Here is a 14,567-nt window from a genome sequence, read left to right as displayed (position 1 = left end):
GTTTTCAAATAAATATCTGGCCTAGAGCTTTAATGATAGAACCTCTAGTATCAAGAAAAAAACATCGGTCATCTTGTTTAAAAGAAAAGTAGATCGAGTAAACGATGCAGTCTTGTTTTTCAGCGAGAGTTCACGAACAGAGTCTCCAATTCTCTGAAGTAAGGTTGACTGGTGATGAACGTGTTCGCGATTCGATCCCGTTTAATTAATTGAGCCATTCTTTCGATGATCGATGGCATCTTTGAAAGCCCCTTTTCGTCCGCTGCCTGGCGGCATGCTTTCAAAAGACGGGGAAGCTCTTGTACTTGACAGCTCAAAAAGGCTTATTGTGATCTATGACGTGCTCATCGAGGTTGGTGCAATAATACGATACAAAAGTTGTAGACTGCTTAAAAGTGAAGCAGCAAGAGTGATGGTTTGAACCATAGAGTTAATGTCAAATAGAGGATTAGGAATCGCTGAGATTTTTTTTATACTTTTTAAGAACGTATATTCTTACCTTTTCTTTGTCTCGTAACTCTTGAACTATTTTGATCATTCGGTAATACGACCGGCACAGTTACGATAATAATACAGTTATGGGGCAGGGATGATGGGAACAAAATAAAACCGCCCGTAGCTATATAGCTTATGGCTGATCAGTATCAAAAGTAATTCATGAATCATTACATTATTATTTTTAGAGAGTCACCTTTTTCAGGAACTCGTATCTCTTACCAGATTCTTGTAACGCACACACACACACACACACACACACACGCATATATATATATATATATTGTGAACGAAGAGAGGAGAAGGTGATTTTTGGAATTTATTGCATTAAAGTTAGGTAAATTTTTGATATCTTTCCCTCTCCCTTTTCCTAACTTTAATGCAATAAATTTAATAATCACCTTCTCCCCTCTTCGTTCACAATATTACTACGGCAGCACTGTCAATCTTCACTCATACCCATTATATATACGGTGCAGCCTGTCCCTATGGGGAGGAGTGGTTCACTAGATATCGTGGAAAACAGGCCCTTTCTGACATTTGCAAGCTGAGATGACCTGCCCCGTCACTGCCGCCATTCGGAACTAGCGCGGGCCTTAAATCAGCAGCGGCTGTCGTCTACCCAATTAAAGGGGCCCTGCAAGGACCTTTTTACTTCTTTTTTTTTAACTTTGCACCGAGCCTGAGCGCACTGAACGCAGTAACTTAATAAAATTTTTCTTTTCCCGAATTTCGCTTTAATTTAGTAGTTATAGGCAAATTAAAATTACAAAAACAGGCAAAAGCTGACCTCCTTCATGACGTCCTCGGTTGCTTGAGTGGCCGTGAACTAGACAAGGGGTAGTTAGCTCAGCAAGCGGTCAGGGCTGCCGCACTCCGTGTCTACGGCTCGAGAGAGCGGCACTAAAGCATGCTCTGGATAGTCTGTATGAAGCGGGCAGCAAGGGCGGGTGCATTGCATGTGCTTCGCGATTAAACACGCATTCGGCATGACACTTCATTGGCCACAAACAACAGCAAACACGCGGTAAATATCAGTTCAGCACGGGAGTTGCTTCGCGCTGCCATGCCACCAAAAGGCCAAACCGCAAGCTAATTAGCTTCTCGTCGAAGACCTTGGGAACGCACGGAACTTGTCGGATCCTCCAGTCAAAACGACCCTGCGCCGCCGCGTACATCCGGGACCTTTCTACGTTCGCCGCCGTTGGCGCCTGATCCCACTACACCTTTCTTGTATGCGCCCCCTTTTCCATCGCTTGGTGGCGGGTATGTCGACGGGTCATTTCTTGTTTCCGTACTTTAAAAACTGTATTTGCTTCTTTTCTGATCTAAAAAAAGTGAACATAAACTACTTTTATAAATAATTGAAACGGTTCGCGCCACCTATATTCTGTATTTCGACAAAAAAAGAAGCTTTTAGCGGCTCTGACCAGTAGTGAGCCCAGGACCTAAGACGTCACATATCGCGCTCTTTCGGCACCACAGGTGGTCCCCGTAGGCGAAGGAGGTTTCGGCGTAGTCCGGTAAAAATATGACGCCCTGATATTTAGTTACTCCGTCCCTGCCCGCTGGCTTGCCCGAACCCCGAGGGACTGGGAAACCGCAAAAAAGGTACACACCTAAATACGATTCCAGGACCTCTTTAAAGCGAATTCGAAACTAAAAACAGTACACAGAGAGCAGGTCACAAATTGAGTCCGCCGAAACTTAATCGGTTAAGGCGTCCCCCGGGACAGGCGAAGGTTGCGGGTTCAATCCCCGCTCCTGGCCCAATTTTTCGCCAGCTCTTTCTCCTTTTCCCTTTCCCTAACTTTAATTAAATAAATTTAATAATCACATTCTAACTTTAATGAAATAAATTTAATAATCACATTCTAACTTTAATGAAATAAATTTAATAATCACATTCTCCATTATTCGTGCACAATATTACTACGGCTGCATTTCACCCATTATATATAACTGGGAAGAAAAAACACCCTTAGTGAAAACAGCAACAACGGACGATATATTCTTCGATATTTCAGCCGGAGTCCGGCCTTCGTCAGGAAGACTGGACTCCTGCCGAAACGTCGAAGAATGAATCGTCCGTTGTTGCTGTTTTCAACAAGTTTTTTTTACTTAGTTATATGCCCACGCTTTCGGCCCCCCGCCACCATGCCCGTTTTATATATGTATATATACGTAATATATATATCTATATGTATAGATGTATATATACGTATATATTGTAGGGTTCGGCAGATCTTAGAAAACACACCTTTACTTGTTCGTGGCAGCGGACGGACTGCCGACCCCCGAGCCTCGAGCGTGCCCCCCTCCCCCCCCCTCTCCCCTTCTCTGTCCTCTGGCTCCGTGGCTGTGCTCTCTGGTTTTTGGTGTTAGAGGAGGAGGGGGTTGTGACGATGCAGGCGTCCGGATGCGGTTCGTGGAGGCCGCCTCCGGATTGGTGGTGCGGTTGTTGCCGTTGCAAATAAAGTCCTTGAAACACAGCGTGCCGTCAGGAAGCTGAAAGGGCAGCTGCGCGTCATTCAGGAACTCCTGGTTTTAGTACTCGAGCTTCATCTTGATGTTGGAGAACTGTGCGTTGTTTTGGTGACGCACTGCTCTCTGCTTGGCCAAGTGGTCCTCCATCTGCACCATGACACAGCCGTTCTTGTTCTTCAGTGATCTTGACGACGCTGCCGTACAGGCAGAGCAGGTTGAAGAGCCTCTCGGCGTTCATCTTGTTAGAGTTGAGGCCGTACAACAGCAGCAGGGACCCCTGATGCGGGTCCACCGCACCACCTGAGAACAAGTGGGCACCCCCGGGGCCGTGGCTGGCAACGTAACGCTCAGGTGGACCTTCGTATCGGCCCTGGACTCCATTGGTGTACCCCGTAGCCGTCGTTGTAGCCGCAGCTGGGGCTGCTGATCTGGCGGCGTAGCTAGGGCCGGTAGAGGGTCCTCGGCTGCACACTGCGTTGCCGTAGTCCCCGAAACCACGTGGCTCATCGAGGGCGTTGAGAGAACCTCCGGCAACGGTTGGGGCGGTAGCGGGACATGTCGAAGGTTCAAAAAGAACGAAAAAAGGAATGAACAGTTGTCTTCGGCAAAGGCTTCTACAATAAATCGTTGGTAACGTCGGGCGCGGCAATAGACTAGCTAAATTTGCGAACACACTATCGGTGTATATTGCACAGAACTACGCGCACAATCTGTATGGTGCGGAAACTAGTCCTCGCCAAAGCCTATTGCAACGCGCATCTTCTAAATCTTCGTCACCAACATCAGGAAAAGTCCTCGGAGAATTAAGTATAACCAGGATCGGCATCACTCTCCACCTGCGAAAGAAATTTGTCATCTGATTCATAATACCGTTTGAGGTTGGTGATATGAACAGGTCCAGCGAGGCGTCCAGACTCACAATGAACGAGCGTGTACGTGAGGCGAGAGACCTTGTCTCGCACTCGATACGGACCATCCCACCTGTTCGCCAGGGAAGCTGTGAAACCTCTGGAGGCGTCACTAAGTGGGTGTGTCTGCCAGAGTACAAGGTCTCCAACTTCGAATTGCACGTCCCGGTGGCCACGATTGTACTGCTCAGCCTGCTGAAGCCGTGCGGCATCCAAGCTTTCCCGGGCATCACGAACGATGTCCCTGAGTCTGCGTCGTACGCTTCCTGCAAACTGACCCTATGAGCGAGCAGCGCCACGGTTGTTGGTCGTGCAAGTGTTTTCCAGCGAGAAAGTCAGCTCTTTTCCGAAATTAAGGCAAGCTGGCGTAAAACCTGTAGACCGGTTAACGGTTGTGCGTGTTGCGAACGCGAGCTCTGGGTGCTTGGCGTCCCAGTCAGGGTGACGTTCGGTGTGAGATATTAACATCGATTTCAGGTTTCGGTTCACTCGCTCTGTGATGTTTGCCTGCGGGTGATAGGGAGACGTTTGCTTGTGTTGCATTCCCAATTCGGCACATGAGTCTCGGAACACTTTGCTGGCAAAGTAAGTAGCGTTGTCGCTAATCAATTTCGCCGGAAATCCGAAGCGTGTGAACGTCTCCATCAGACACGACCAGATTTTCTTGGAAGTCAGCGACCGTAATGCAAATAGCTGCACCCACTTGCTAAAGTGATGCGTGACAACCAACAAGTACTGGTTGCCACGCGGACTGCGTGGGAAAGGGCCCATGACGTCGACAGCAACGCATTCCCATGGGGATCGACTCACGGCTGGCTGCATGAGACCAGGGGGCTGACCACCGCGCGGTTTGGCTCTCTGACAAACCGGGCATGAACAAGCGCACCTCAGCACGTCCTGACGAATTCCTGGCCAAGTTGCAGTACGGCTTAACTTTTCAAAAGTCTTGCGGCCACTACTGTGACCAGCCAAAGCAGGGTCATGGTAGTATCTAATGAAGGACGTGCGAATTCGGCGAGGTATCACGGCTCGAAATGGAGTGTCTGTGGAGCCACCCTCCTCGTCGTCGATCAGAGGTATGTACCGGAGGAGCAGACCGTCTTCAGCCAGCGAGTACGTGTCAAAACCCATGTCAGCGTCTCTGTTGCCACGTTGGTCTCGTCCATCGTCCATCGTTCCATCCATCGTTCTGCTGTGCAGCACGAAGCTCATCTCGGCTAATCAAAGTACATCAGCGCGCGCCAGCATCTATCGCAGCCACAACATTGGCATCCTCGGGCACGCGCTCTTCGCCGAGCGGAGCGCGCGACAAATCGTCTGCAACTTTGTTTTGTGAGCCTGGTTTGTGCACAATGGTGTAGTCACATTTCTGAAGCGTAAGTGCCCAGCGTGCTAATCGCCCTGCCGGATTTGCCAACCGCTGAAGCCAGGACAAGGCGGCATTATCCGATTGGATCACAAAGCGCGCGCCATCAAGATACATGCTGAATTTCTGCAGGGCGAATATGGCTGCATTTACACGGATGCGACCGTAGCGCATCGAGTCGAGATTTCACGGTTTCGATTGGTAGCAGTAGTGTGGAAGAGGAAGAAGTAAGGAGACAGGCTGCGTGGGATTGGTCCCTGCTCGATTCGATGCGCTACGATCGCATTCATGTAAACGTAGCCTTTGATGGCTATAGGCACTCGAGCTCGCAAACATTGTAATTTCGTTGAGCTGCTGTCAACGTATGGCTAGCAAACGCAACGGGTCGTAAGACACCATCAAAATCTTGAAGCAGCACAGCACCTAAACCGTAGCCTCTCGCATCGGTTTGCAGCAGAAACGGATGGTTGAGGTCTGGGAGCTTCAAAGATTCTGTCTCAGCAATAGCTCTGGACAGTTGAAGGAAAGCATTTTGCTGTGCCTCTGTCCAACGCCACTTGACGCCTTTGCGCAGCAGTTCGTTAAAAGGCCGCGTTATCTCTGCAGAGACGGGGATAAACCGGCGGTAAAATCCAACCATTCCCAGAAATCGCTGCAAACTCTTTGCATGATGGGGGGAAGGAAATTCTGTTATGGCCCTCAGCTTGTCCTCGTTAGGGCGAAGCGCTCCATCGTCGATTACAAAACCGAGCAGGTTAATCTTAGATGTTGCCAGTTGGATTTTTCCCGGGTGAACTGTCAAACCAGCATTCCGCATGCGCTCTAGAATAGTCAGAAGGTGCACAAGATGTTCTTCAAACGTGCGTGAAAAGACTACTACGTCATCCATATATACCATGGCGTAGTTGTGCCGTGCGTCTCCAAGCACTATTTCCATAAGACGCTGGAATGTGGCAGGAGAGTTGCTCAAACCGAAAGGCATGCGCACAAACTCGTGCAACCCTGTGCAGCATGTGAATGCTGCTCCCCCGCGGGTTGGACCGCAGGCTTTTAGCCCGTTTTAGGCGTGTTAGCCTGGTTTTTCTCGCTTTTGCCATCCCCGATAGGCCTACGTGGTCGTTCGATTAGGCTTCGGCCACTGGACGCCATCTTTGTCATTGGGGCTTGGCCGTTGTGAATAGTGTGCATATTGTAGTATATTGCGTGTTTTCTTTTGTTCTTTCGTGTTTTGTTATGTTTTTGTGTTGGGCTGTTTTTCTACGGTTGCTTCTGCGATGCAGACCCGCCAAAAAGCCGCCGCAGACCAAGGCGAGACCGGAGAGGGGCCTGACCCGACGTCCCTGGACCTGATGGCTCGGGTGGCCAACCTCTGCGACACGGTCGCGCAACGCCTGGTCCTGGCTGACCACGGACCCCAAGGGAAAGGTCCACGGCCCCTGGTGCCGGTTCCGTTGTACACGGGCTACGACGACCGGAAGTCCGTGGCCGACTTCCTGGCCGAGCTGGCGGCCTATAAGCTCGCCACGGGAGCCTCGGACGAGTACGTCCTTGCGCGGGTTCTGCCCGTTGCGTTCCAGGCGAGTGCCACGCGCTGGTGGCGCATCGTGGCCCCCTTCCTCACCTGGGAAGACTTTCGGCGGAAGTTCCAAGATGAATTCCTTCCACCTGGGTACCAGTCTCGAATCCAGCGAGAACTGGAGCGCCGGACCCAGCACCCGGACGAGACCCTCGTCGAATATGTACGGGTGATGCAGGAGCTCTATGAAAGAGCCTGCCCAACGACGTCGGAGTCGTACAGGGTTGCTCGGGTGATGCAACAGAGCCACCCAAGATTCCGGCCCTATCTGCATGGCCGCACGTATTCCACCCTGGAGCAAATGGCCCGGGACGCTCACGGCATACAAGAGACGCTCCTTGCCGAGCTGCACTATCGGCACCCGCCACCGCCTGAAGAAGCTCTTGAGCCGTCCTGTGCCTGGCGAGCTCCCGGGCCCAGAAGAGGTCCGACTCAGCGCCAAACCCTGGATGGCGCTGTCTGTTCACCCCGTTTGCTGCACTCCTACGCGTTCGGGCAATGGGAGCGCGGGAGACCACTCGATGGTTCGGACCCCCGGCTATGTGCCCGGCCGGCTGGATTGAGACTACGCCAGGGAGAAATCCATTTAAGGTCCTTCCCTTGCAATGCCAACCGGGGCGCCGATCGCTGGTCCAATGAGGGACACCAAGAAGGGCCGCAACGACAAGCGCAGGCCAGCCTGACGCACGGCCCTGACTGGCGCAACTCGGTGCGGTGCTTCGGCTGCGGTCGCCATGGCCACTTCCGGCGTGGCTGCCGCGATTTACTGCGCAACAACCCTGCAGCCTCGGGAAACGAGTACGGCCGGTGGCGTTGACCCCTGAACGCCTGCCGGCCGCGATGACCATGGACAACTCGGCAATACTTCTATCGGTATGTCGAATTCAGCCTGACCTTGAGCTAATTGAGTTACAGTGCTCGGAGTAGCTGTGGCAGCGCTGATTGATACCGGTGTGAGCCTGTCGCTTATTGGAGACTACCTGATTGAACGCTGCAGAGAGCAGAAAGCCAACTTGCGCGAGACTAACGTGCGCTTACAGCTAGCGTCAGGACCAGAAATGCTCGCGAGTCAAGCCGTGAGGTTACAGATCGGGTTCAACGAGAAAAAATGCCGTCAGCGCTTCGTTTGCTTACCTTGTCTCACGGTACCGATTATTTTGGGGCGAAATTTTATTTTCGGGGAGAACCTGGTTCTTTACTTTCCGAACAAAGGCTACCGATTAGGTAGTGACTCGTAACTGATCCCATTTACCAGACGAGAGGATTGTATCGTCAGTGTCGACAACATTGGCGTTAGAACGCCTGCTTTGCGACCCCCATGTGCGGTAAGCGATTCTTTGCAGAAGTGTCCTGCTACGGACCATCAAAAGCGGCGTCTCCAAAGACTCCTGGAGGAGTTTTCGCCAATATTCACGAAGAACCCCGGCAGAACCGGTGTCTTAAAGCATTCAATTGACATCGGGAATACACGGCCTCTACGATGCAACCCTCGACCAATCAGCGTACTCAAGAGAGCCCTGCTGGACAAGGCGCTCCAAGAGATGATCGACACGGGTGCAGTACGTGAGTCACAGAGCCCTTGGGCCTTCCCGATCGTCCTTGCCCCACGTTGGGCGCCAAATAATGTAGGGTTCGGTGCTACTGCTCACCCGCAGGAAGGACCAACGAGGCATATCTTAGAAAACACACCTTTACTTGTTCGTGGCAGCGAACGGAGTGCCGACCCCCGAGCCTAGAGCGTGGTATATATATATATATATATATATATATATATATATATATATAATGGGATTGAGTGAAGATTGACAAGTGCAGCCGTAGTAATATTGAGAACGAAGAGGGGAGAAGGTGATTATTGAATTTATTGCATTAAAGTTAGGGAAAGGGAAAGGGAAAGAGAGCTGGCGAAAAATTGGGCCAGGAGCGGGGATTGAACCCGCAACCTTCGCCTGACCGGGGCGACGCCTTAACCGATTAGACCATCCTGGCCACTGGTTTCGGCGGACTCAATTTCTGACCAGCTCTCTGTGTACTGTTTAGTTTCGAATTCGCTTAACTGGGTAGACGACAACCGTTGCTGATTTAAGGCACGCGCTATTTCCGACATGCGGCAGTGACGTGGCACGTCATCTCAGCTTGCAAATGTCGGAAAGGGCCCGTCTTCCAGGATATCTAGGGAACCACTCCTCCCCATAGGGACAGGCTGCACCGTATATATAATGGGATTGAGTGAAGATTGACAAGTGCAGCCGTAGTAATATTGAGAACGAAGAGGGGAGAAGGTGATTATTGAATTTATTGCATTAAAGTTAGGGAAAGGGAAAGGGAAAGAGAGCTGGCGAAAAATTGGGCCAGGAGCGGGGATTGAACCCGCAACCTTCGCCTGACCGGGGCGACGCCTTAACCGATTAGACCATCCTGGCCACTGGTTTCGGCGGACTCAATTTCTGACCAGCTCTCTGTGTACTGTTTAGTTTCGAATTCGCTTAACTGGGTAGACGACAACCGTTGCTGATTTAAGGCACGCGCTATTTCCGACATGCGGCAGTGACGTGGCACGTCATCTCAGCTTGCAAATGTCGGAAAGGGCCCGTCTTCCAGGATATCTAGGGAACCACTCCTCCCCATAGGGACAGGCTGCACCGTATATATAATGGGATTGAGTGAAGATTGACAAGTGCAGCCGTAGTAATATTGAGAACGAAGAGGGGAGAAGGTGATTATTGAATTTATTGCATTAAAGTTAGGGAAAGGGAAAGGGAAAGAGAGCTGGCGAAAAATTGGGCCAGGAGCGGGGATTGAACCCGCAACCTTCGCCTGACCGGGGCGACGCCTTAACCGATTAGACCATCCTGGCCACTGGTTTCGGCGGACTCAATTTCTGACCAGCTCTCTGTGTACTGTTTAGTTTCGAATTCGCTTAACTGGGTAGACGACAACCGTTGCTGATTTAAGGCACGCGCTATTTCCGACATGCGGCAGTGACGTGGCACGTCATCTCAGCTTGCAAATGTCGGAAAGGGCCCGTCTTCCAGGATATCTAGGGAACCACTCCTCCCCATAGGGACAGGCTGCACCGTATATATAATGGGATTGAGTGAAGATTGACAAGTGCAGCCGTAGTAATATTGAGAACGAAGAGGGGAGAAGGTGATTATTGAATTTATTGCATTAAAGTTAGGGAAAGGGAAAGGGAAAGAGAGCTGGCGAAAAATTGGGCCAGGAGCGGGGATTGAACCCGCAACCTTCGCCTGACCGGGGCGACGCCTTAACCGATTAGACCATCCTGGCCACTGGTTTCGGCGGACTCAATTTCTGACCAGCTCTCTGTGTACTGTTTAGTTTCGAATTCGCTTAACTGGGTAGACGACAACCGTTGCTGATTTAAGGCACGCGCTATTTCCGACATGCGGCAGTGACGTGGCACGTCATCTCAGCTTGCAAATGTCGGAAAGGGCCCGTCTTCCAGGATATCTAGGGAACCACTCCTCCCCATAGGGACAGGCTGCACCGTATATATAATGGGATTGAGTGAAGATTGACAAGTGCAGCCGTAGTAATATTGAGAACGAAGAGGGGAGAAGGTGATTATTGAATTTATTGCATTAAAGTTAGGGAAAGGGAAAGGGAAAGAGAGCTGGCGAAAAATTGGGCCAGGAGCGGGGATTGAACCCGCAACCTTCGCCTGACCGGGGCGACGCCTTAACCGATTAGACCATCCTGGCCACTGGTTTCGGCGGACTCAATTTCTGACCAGCTCTCTGTGTACTGTTTAGTTTCGAATTCGCTTAACTGGGTAGACGACAACCGTTGCTGATTTAAGGCACGCGCTATTTCCGACATGCGGCAGTGACGTGGCACGTCATCTCAGCTTGCAAATGTCGGAAAGGGCCCGTCTTCCAGGATATCTAGGGAACCACTCCTCCCCATAGGGACAGGCTGCACCGTATATATAATGGGATTGAGTGAAGATTGACAAGTGCAGCCGTAGTAATATTGAGAACGAAGAGGGGAGAAGGTGATTATTGAATTTATTGCATTAAAGTTAGGGAAAGGGAAAGGGAAAGAGAGCTGGCGAAAAATTGGGCCAGGAGCGGGGATTGAACCCGCAACCTTCGCCTGACCGGGGCGACGCCTTAACCGATTAGACCATCCTGGCCACTGGTTTCGGCGGACTCAATTTCTGACCAGCTCTCTGTGTACTGTTTAGTTTCGAATTCGCTTAACTGGGTAGACGACAACCGTTGCTGATTTAAGGCACGCGCTATTTCCGACATGCGGCAGTGACGTGGCACGTCATCTCAGCTTGCAAATGTCGGAAAGGGCCCGTCTTCCAGGATATCTAGGGAACCACTCCTCCCCATAGGGACAGGCTGCACCGTATATATAATGGGATTGAGTGAAGATTGACAAGTGCAGCCGTAGTAATATTGAGAACGAAGAGGGGAGAAGGTGATTATTGAATTTATTGCATTAAAGTTAGGGAAAGGGAAAGGGAAAGAGAGCTGGCGAAAAATTGGGCCAGGAGCGGGGATTGAACCCGCAACCTTCGCCTGACCGGGGCGACGCCTTAACCGATTAGACCATCCTGGCCACTGGTTTCGGCGGACTCAATTTCTGACCAGCTCTCTGTGTACTGTTTAGTTTCGAATTCGCTTAACTGGGTAGACGACAACCGTTGCTGATTTAAGGCACGCGCTATTTCCGACATGCGGCAGTGACGTGGCACGTCATCTCAGCTTGCAAATGTCGGAAAGGGCCCGTCTTCCAGGATATCTAGGGAACCACTCCTCCCCATAGGGACAGGCTGCACCGTATATATAATGGGATTGAGTGAAGATTGACAAGTGCAGCCGTAGTAATATTGAGAACGAAGAGGGGAGAAGGTGATTATTGAATTTATTGCATTAAAGTTAGGGAAAGGGAAAGGGAAAGAGAGCTGGCGAAAAATTGGGCCAGGAGCGGGGATTGAACCCGCAACCTTCGCCTGACCGGGGCGACGCCTTAACCGATTAGACCATCCTGGCCACTGGTTTCGGCGGACTCAATTTCTGACCAGCTCTCTGTGTACTGTTTAGTTTCGAATTCGCTTAACTGGGTAGACGACAACCGTTGCTGATTTAAGGCACGCGCTATTTCCGACATGCGGCAGTGACGTGGCACGTCATCTCAGCTTGCAAATGTCGGAAAGGGCCCGTCTTCCAGGATATCTAGGGAACCACTCCTCCCCATAGGGACAGGCTGCACCGTATATATAATGGGATTGAGTGAAGATTGACAAGTGCAGCCGTAGTAATATTGAGAACGAAGAGGGGAGAAGGTGATTATTGAATTTATTGCATTAAAGTTAGGGAAAGGGAAAGGGAAAGAGAGCTGGCGAAAAATTGGGCCAGGAGCGGGGATTGAACCCGCAACCTTCGCCTGACCGGGGCGACGCCTTAACCGATTAGACCATCCTGGCCACTGGTTTCGGCGGACTCAATTTCTGACCAGCTCTCTGTGTACTGTTTAGTTTCGAATTCGCTTAACTGGGTAGACGACAACCGTTGCTGATTTAAGGCACGCGCTATTTCCGACATGCGGCAGTGACGTGGCACGTCATCTCAGCTTGCAAATGTCGGAAAGGGCCCGTCTTCCAGGATATCTAGGGAACCACTCCTCCCCATAGGGACAGGCTGCACCGTATATATAATGGGATTGAGTGAAGATTGACAAGTGCAGCCGTAGTAATATTGAGAACGAAGAGGGGAGAAGGTGATTATTGAATTTATTGCATTAAAGTTAGGGAAAGGGAAAGGGAAAGAGAGCTGGCGAAAAATTGGGCCAGGAGCGGGGATTGAACCCGCAACCTTCGCCTGACCGGGGCGACGCCTTAACCGATTAGACCATCCTGGCCACTGGTTTCGGCGGACTCAATTTCTGACCAGCTCTCTGTGTACTGTTTAGTTTCGAATTCGCTTAACTGGGTAGACGACAACCGTTGCTGATTTAAGGCACGCGCTATTTCCGACATGCGGCAGTGACGTGGCACGTCATCTCAGCTTGCAAATGTCGGAAAGGGCCCGTCTTCCAGGATATCTAGGGAACCACTCCTCCCCATAGGGACAGGCTGCACCGTATATATAATGGGATTGAGTGAAGATTGACAAGTGCAGCCGTAGTAATATTGAGAACGAAGAGGGGAGAAGGTGATTATTGAATTTATTGCATTAAAGTTAGGGAAAGGGAAAGGGAAAGAGAGCTGGCGAAAAATTGGGCCAGGAGCGGGGATTGAACCCGCAACCTTCGCCTGACCGGGGCGACGCCTTAACCGATTAGACCATCCTGGCCACTGGTTTCGGCGGACTCAATTTCTGACCAGCTCTCTGTGTACTGTTTAGTTTCGAATTCGCTTAACTGGGTAGACGACAACCGTTGCTGATTTAAGGCACGCGCTATTTCCGACATGCGGCAGTGACGTGGCACGTCATCTCAGCTTGCAAATGTCGGAAAGGGCCCGTCTTCCAGGATATCTAGGGAACCACTCCTCCCCATAGGGACAGGCTGCACCGTATATATAATGGGATTGAGTGAAGATTGACAAGTGCAGCCGTAGTAATATTGAGAACGAAGAGGGGAGAAGGTGATTATTGAATTTATTGCATTAAAGTTAGGGAAAGGGAAAGGGAAAGAGAGCTGGCGAAAAATTGGGCCAGGAGCGGGGATTGAACCCGCAACCTTCGCCTGACCGGGGCGACGCCTTAACCGATTAGACCATCCTGGCCACTGGTTTCGGCGGACTCAATTTCTGACCAGCTCTCTGTGTACTGTTTAGTTTCGAATTCGCTTAACTGGGTAGACGACAACCGTTGCTGATTTAAGGCACGCGCTATTTCCGACATGCGGCAGTGACGTGGCACGTCATCTCAGCTTGCAAATGTCGGAAAGGGCCCGTCTTCCAGGATATCTAGGGAACCACTCCTCCCCATAGGGACAGGCTGCACCGTATATATAATGGGATTGAGTGAAGATTGACAAGTGCAGCCGTAGTAATATTGAGAACGAAGAGGGGAGAAGGTGATTATTGAATTTATTGCATTAAAGTTAGGGAAAGGGAAAGGGAAAGAGAGCTGGCGAAAAATTGGGCCAGGAGCGGGGATTGAACCCGCAACCTTCGCCTGACCGGGGCGACGCCTTAACCGATTAGACCATCCTGGCCACTGGTTTCGGCGGACTCAATTTCTGACCAGCTCTCTGTGTACTGTTTAGTTTCGAATTCGCTTAACTGGGTAGACGACAACCGTTGCTGATTTAAGGCACGCGCTATTTCCGACATGCGGCAGTGACGTGGCACGTCATCTCAGCTTGCAAATGTCGGAAAGGGCCCGTCTTCCAGGATATCTAGGGAACCACTCCTCCCCATAGGGACAGGCTGCACCGTATATATAATGGGATTGAGTGAAGATTGACAAGTGCAGCCGTAGTAATATTGAGAACGAAGAGGGGAGAAGGTGATTATTGAATTTATTGCATTAAAGTTAGGGAAAGGGAAAGGGAAAGAGAGCTGGCGAAAAATTGGGCCAGGAGCGGGGATTGAACCCGCAACCTTCGCCTGACCGGGGCGACGCCTTAACCGATTAGACCATCCTGGCCACTGGTTTCGGCGGACTCAATTTCTGACCAGCTCTCTGTGTACTGTTTAGTTTCGAATTCGCTTAACTGGGTAGACGACAACCGTTGCTGATTTAAGGCACGC

General features: G+C 50.8%; 14 non-coding genes across 14 annotated transcripts; all 14 read right to left on the bottom strand.

Moving 5' to 3' along the window:
- Positions 1-8,747: 8,747 nt before the first annotated feature.
- Trnat-ggu lies at positions 8,748-8,821 on the bottom strand. The gene has a single exon. It is a non-coding gene; the product is annotated as a tRNA-Thr (tRNA).
- Positions 8,822-9,181: 360 nt separating this feature from the next.
- Positions 9,182-9,255, bottom strand: Trnat-ggu. The gene has a single exon. It is a non-coding gene; the product is annotated as a tRNA-Thr (tRNA).
- Positions 9,256-9,615: 360 nt separating this feature from the next.
- Positions 9,616-9,689, bottom strand: Trnat-ggu. Its single transcript has one exon. It is a non-coding gene; the product is annotated as a tRNA-Thr (tRNA).
- A 360-nt stretch (positions 9,690-10,049) lies between these two features.
- On the bottom strand, positions 10,050-10,123 carry Trnat-ggu. The gene has a single exon. It is a non-coding gene; the product is annotated as a tRNA-Thr (tRNA).
- A 360-nt stretch (positions 10,124-10,483) lies between these two features.
- Trnat-ggu lies at positions 10,484-10,557 on the bottom strand. Its single transcript has one exon. It is a non-coding gene; the product is annotated as a tRNA-Thr (tRNA).
- Positions 10,558-10,917: 360 nt separating this feature from the next.
- On the bottom strand, positions 10,918-10,991 carry Trnat-ggu. Its single transcript has one exon. It is a non-coding gene; the product is annotated as a tRNA-Thr (tRNA).
- Positions 10,992-11,351: 360 nt separating this feature from the next.
- On the bottom strand, positions 11,352-11,425 carry Trnat-ggu. The gene has a single exon. It is a non-coding gene; the product is annotated as a tRNA-Thr (tRNA).
- A 360-nt stretch (positions 11,426-11,785) lies between these two features.
- Positions 11,786-11,859, bottom strand: Trnat-ggu. Its single transcript has one exon. It is a non-coding gene; the product is annotated as a tRNA-Thr (tRNA).
- A 360-nt stretch (positions 11,860-12,219) lies between these two features.
- Positions 12,220-12,293, bottom strand: Trnat-ggu. Its single transcript has one exon. It is a non-coding gene; the product is annotated as a tRNA-Thr (tRNA).
- A 360-nt stretch (positions 12,294-12,653) lies between these two features.
- Positions 12,654-12,727, bottom strand: Trnat-ggu. The gene has a single exon. It is a non-coding gene; the product is annotated as a tRNA-Thr (tRNA).
- A 360-nt stretch (positions 12,728-13,087) lies between these two features.
- Trnat-ggu lies at positions 13,088-13,161 on the bottom strand. The gene has a single exon. It is a non-coding gene; the product is annotated as a tRNA-Thr (tRNA).
- Positions 13,162-13,521: 360 nt separating this feature from the next.
- Trnat-ggu lies at positions 13,522-13,595 on the bottom strand. The gene has a single exon. It is a non-coding gene; the product is annotated as a tRNA-Thr (tRNA).
- A 360-nt stretch (positions 13,596-13,955) lies between these two features.
- On the bottom strand, positions 13,956-14,029 carry Trnat-ggu. Its single transcript has one exon. It is a non-coding gene; the product is annotated as a tRNA-Thr (tRNA).
- Positions 14,030-14,389: 360 nt separating this feature from the next.
- On the bottom strand, positions 14,390-14,463 carry Trnat-ggu. Its single transcript has one exon. It is a non-coding gene; the product is annotated as a tRNA-Thr (tRNA).
- Positions 14,464-14,567: the final 104 nt, after the last annotated feature.

This window comes from Ixodes scapularis, unplaced genomic scaffold (genome assembly GCF_016920785.2).
Source record: "Ixodes scapularis isolate PalLabHiFi unplaced genomic scaffold, ASM1692078v2 PGA_scaffold39__5_contigs__length_11793443, whole genome shotgun sequence".
NCBI lineage: Eukaryota > Metazoa > Arthropoda > Arachnida > Ixodida > Ixodidae > Ixodes > Ixodes scapularis.
The sequence above is the reverse complement of the archived record's forward strand: the minus strand, read 5'-3'. Positions and strand labels throughout refer to the sequence as shown.